This window comes from Hemicordylus capensis, chromosome 9 (assembly GCF_027244095.1).
Source record: "Hemicordylus capensis ecotype Gifberg chromosome 9, rHemCap1.1.pri, whole genome shotgun sequence".
In the NCBI taxonomy this organism is placed as follows: Eukaryota; Metazoa; Chordata; class Lepidosauria; order Squamata; family Cordylidae; genus Hemicordylus; species Hemicordylus capensis.
Window position 1 is genome coordinate 2,063,886 of NC_069665.1, and position 5,254 is coordinate 2,069,139.

Genomic DNA, 5,254 nt, shown 5'->3' on the forward strand with positions numbered 1-5,254 from the left:
ACAATACTGAGCTAGATGGACCAAGGGTCTTACTCGGTATATGGCAGCTTCCTATGTTCCTAATCCCATAATAATGTTTTCGGTGCATCCACAGAAGCCTGAAATCATTCCGTCTGCCTCATTTGGAGGAAGGCAGGCCCGAGGAAAGGGGTCTTTTGCCCGCCTTCTCTCTGACTCTGTTCCTCCCTCCTTCAGACAGTGAGTGGTGGCCACAGCGGTGAGGGGAGTCGTGCTGTTCTTTTAGCAGCGCAGCAGCGCGCCTGTCGGTGTTGCCACTCGCCAGCATGCCGCCCGCCCCAGCCTGCCCCCTCTTATGGCCCAGGCCACTCATATTGGACCAGAACTCATGGCCCCATCTCCAAGAACCAATTCAGTTTCTGGATGATGTGATTTGCCTCTTCTCCTCTGAGCATATACAGAGTGCAAAATCAGATGCAGTTCACAACACCCCCTGCCCGAGAGAGCATTCTTTTCCCTGTCCTGATTTCTGCCAATGCAGAGTGGGCAACCCTACGAGTTGCCCTCCCCCCCATATGCAGTGCCCGCCCCCGCAGCCACCCCCGTCATGAGAGCTGAAAGAGGCAGGAGGAAGCAGAAGATGTCATTTTCAGAATAGAAATTAAAATCTGTCCAGACTGCCACACGCTGCAGCACATTAAGTATGCATGTAGCCTCCCTGATACGGAAAAATACAGCTAGTTTCCTGTGGTGCAGAAACAGCGTTGTTGGGCAAAATCGCATCGTTATAATTTACATCCAGGCATGGAGAATGTGGACAGCACCATTCTTGCAACATGGCGACACCGAGGGCAATCTGAACGGGCACTCAACAGAAACATTGCATGTACGTTACAGCGTCCCGTGTGGAAAGCACCCTAGAGCATCTGCTTTGCATGCAGAAGGTTCCAAGTCCCCTCCCTGACGTCTCTTTGATAGGGCTGCCTGAAATCTCGGAGAGCTGCTGCCAGTCAGTGTAGACAATACTGAACTAGATGGACCAAGGGTCTGACGCTGTATGTGGCAGCTTCCTATGTTCCCATGTTCCTAAGAAACAGCGCTGCTGTCGATATGAAGCAGGGCACAAGGAGGGGAAGAGAATCAGCTTAGGCTGGGTTGGTAGCAATAAATGAAGGATTTTCTGATCTTATCATGAGCACTTCAGGACAGCGAGTGATCCATCTGGTCGTATTTAAGCTACCAGGTCTACACGATCTGCTGAGAGCCCAAGTGAGAGTTAATTTCCGTCGATAGCCCACTCGATTACACCTTTGCAATCAAGCTGATAGCAGTCATGTCACTCTATCATGTTGGTTGATGAGGTAGCTCTTGTTTTAATAGTAAAAACCTGCTAATTACATAACATCATTATGCAGATAATTTATTCTATCTGTTGTGTGCTGTTAACAGGTACTACATTTATTTAAGAGGGTTCTTTCAATTAGTTACCTGTTTGGTAAAGTAAATGTGTTCTAATAGGTGTATTCCTTTCACAGGTCAACCTATTAATGCTTTCTGTGAAAACAAAAGGGAATGTAGCTTTACAAACTTTGCTTGCAGTTGTGCAACCCCCCCCCCCCAAACAACGACAACAACACACACAAACTGCAAGGCATGGGCTGAGGAGGAGTCTTTGGAGAGGCAAGAGGTGGGTCAGTAGCCAGCATTGACTCGTAGGAACATGGGAAGTTGCCATATATACCCAGTCGGACCATTGGTCCATCTAGCTTCCCAGGCTGGCAGCGGCTTCTCCCAGGTTGCAGGCAGAAGCCTCTCTCAGCTCTATCTTGGAGATGCTGCCAAGGAGGGAACTTGGAACCTTCTGCATGCAAGCATACAGGTGCTCTTCCCAGAGTGGCCCCATCCTCCCATCTTACAGTGCTCACACATGGAGTCTCCCATTCAAATGCAAACCAGGGTGAACCCTGCATAGCAAAGAGGAGCATTCCTACTTGCTGCCACAAGACCAGCTCTCCTCCCCCAGGAGGATTTTCCTATCCGCCGGAGGGATTCTGCTCCCCTGTCTGCCTGCCCAAGATGCCCCTTCGCCCCCATCCCTGCTTCCCTGGGATTTGGCACGGCCCCCGCTGGGCTGCAGTACAGTCCTTTCTAGCGGTGTCCATAAACGGTCTCTCTTTCCATCATGTATCTCTGACCCTCACCTCCCAGGAATGTAAAGCTCTGCCTCTCCGCAAAGTCTCCCTCCGCCTGGGATTGTTCCAAGACACTTGGCCCCAGCTTAGATATTCAGCTGACTTGGGATAATTGTGATAACCCTTGTAGGCTGGCGACCACGGCAAATTAGCAGAAAAGATGATTCATCTTTTTTATATGCCGTTTTTATCTTCAACCTTTCTCGGCTCTCTGTTAGACGATAGCAATAATTTCTTCTTGCAGGTTTTGGCCACTACCAGGATTCACACATCTATTTACAGCTGCCTTGAAGCCTCATCATTACAATACAGCTGAAAGGTCCATTTTCCTTCCCTGACTACAAATAGGGATCAATCGAATTTTAAATGACTGCTTACGGGCTAGCTTCCGATCATGACCTTTGTAAATGATTAGAGCTCACCACTGTTGCTATCTGCCTTGAAAGGGTAAGCGGGCAGCTCTGTCGAACTGGCATTTAATCTGGAAGAGAGCCAAAGATATTTGAGCTAAAAACCTAATATGAGTTGGCAAAGGGAAGTCTGCACAGACCTTTGTGCTGCCCTATAGATCAGGGTGGCCAATGGACAGGAGCCAGAAAAACCCACATGCTACCATTTCCAGAAGGCTGAGAGCCAGGAGACGCAGCTCCCTCCTCCCTGACCCCCAGACTCTCCCGAAGCACCACTTCCTCTGCTCTTTTGACCGGCCCCTCCCTTCCACCACTCTGCAGACTTTCTGGCTTCTTGGTCTCCCCTGCCTCTTCCTCCTTCTTTTGGGGTCCCACTCTGAGAGGCAACCTAGGAATTCCATTCCATCATGGCAATTTGACGGCTATAGGCCACCTCCAGCCTCAGAGGCAAGATGCCTCCAAATACTACTTGCAGGGGAGCAGCAGCAGCAGGAGAAAGGGCGTGCCCCCACCTCTTGCCTGGGGGCTTCTCAGAGGCATCTGGTGGGCCACTGTGGGAAACAGGATGCTGGACTAGATGGGCCTTGGGCTTGATCCAGCCAGCCTATTCTTATGTTCTTTTGTACTCGCTTGGCCACACCAAGGGGGTTACTTCAACATGGTGGTCAACATCCCCATGGCAAATCCCCAGCCTTGGCCTATCATGGCTTACGTGTGAGTCGGGACCATCATTTGGTGAGTTTCCCCATTCCCCGTGTGTGCCAGTGGCATCTCCTGCTGGGGAAGAGGGAAATCTGCAGCCCAATGGCCCTGACTCACACAGCAAGTTGTACTCAACCATATGGCTATGGTGGGGAAGCTTACCACAAAGGTGTTGACCTGCATGGTGAGGGTGGCATGAAGAGGTCTTCTTTAAGGCGGCACAGAGGGAAATAGTATTTACATGGCTTATGCTTCTCTTCCTCTAAAGAACCCTGGATGGTGTTTATGGGTCCCCCCCACCATTTTCTCCTCAACCCCTTTGAGGCAGGTTAGGCGGAGAGCAGTGCCTGGCCCAAAAGGTCACCCAGAGGGCTTCAGGGGTGAGGGGAGATTTGAACCCAGGCCTCCCTGGTAACAGCCGGACACTCTCTCCATGGTTCTCGACTGGCTCCGAATGGGGCGTGAGGGAAAGACAGGCCACCTGCCCCCATGGCAGCAGCATCGGGGTGTACAATACTGCTGCTCTTTACTTCCTTCAGACATCCTGGTAACCAGCTGTGAAGATTTATGGGCCACAGTTTGGCCATCTCTGCTGCAGATGTTTTACCCATGATGTTGCAGTTCTGTTATTTTGTTCCCCATGGCTACTGGGGTTGCATTTGTTTCTAGCATAACATATGCATTTCCCCCATGCTTTAGTTTGAGAGAGAGAGAGAGACGGTACAGCAGAGGAGCACTCAGCAGAGGAGGACAGAGATGTCTGCCTTCCAGCTAGCTGGCCTTGCTAAGCATGTGGCAAAGACAGGGCTCCTGTGTGACTATTCAGACCCATGTGGGGAATGGTGCTGAACCAGATAGGCCTTGGGTCTGATCCAGCAGGGCTGTTCTTATGTTCTTAAGGCATGACCAATCCCAGCTTCCTGATTAAAGTATTTGCATTGTTGAATACACGTAGGACAACTTTGTGTACCCCACAAAAGCCCAGGACGTGTAAACTGATTGTTGGCTTCCTTCTTGTTAAACTCACTTGGGCACATCAACCATATAGGCTGCTAAAGCAGCGTGTGCATTTTTTGAGTGGGATTTTAACCACAACAATCACAATCAGAGAGCTGATACCTCATTTAGGGATGTGCACAGAATGATATTGGCATTCCATTATGATTGAACGAGTTTGGAACACTCAGAACGTTCTGGGTGCCATTTTGGACTCCAAAATGGTGCTCTTCTGGCCTCTGCGCACACATCGCAGACAAGAAATGGTGGTGCTGACCACGCAAATGGCTGCTGTATGTGTGCAGAGGCCAGAAGTGCACCATTTTGGAGTCTGAAATGGCGCTTGGAACACTCGAAACGTTCCAGCTCAGAATGGGGTCATTCTGTTTTGAGCTCAGAACAGGCCCTTCATTTGAAGGGTGGTGCTCTGTTCTAAGCTCAGAACACTCGGAATCTTTCGAGTTGGAATTTTTCAAGCTCAGAATATTCTGTCCATCCCAAACCGCATTCATAGCTCTGAAACATTGAGCCTCTTGGCCTCATAAATCTGAAGCTGGCTACATATTTGGAGGACAGGATTAATCTTAGAAAAGCGAGACTTTTCTAATTTGTTTTTGTCTCTGCAACAGAGCAGGGATATCAGTTCTTCTTGGTTTTGTTTCTCCTGCTAGTATTTACTTGTGTACATGCAAGTGTTTTTTTTAAGATGCTTACATTAGCGGCATGTTTTGCAGATGATGTATAACAGTAGGGTTTAGGTGAGAATCTTTAGTGCAAAGATCTATTGCTCCTGGGAATGCAGAAAATACTCGGCATTCACAGGAGGTTATGATAATTGATCCCACCACCAGCAAACAAAATCGCTTGTGCTTCTCCATATATTTCCTTTTGCCTTGCTCAGAAATATGCATCAGGAATTAATATGGAATAGAGTATTTTTTAATATTTCCAGTGATATTTTCTAATAATAAAGGCAAATGCAGCAGTCGTGGTGCT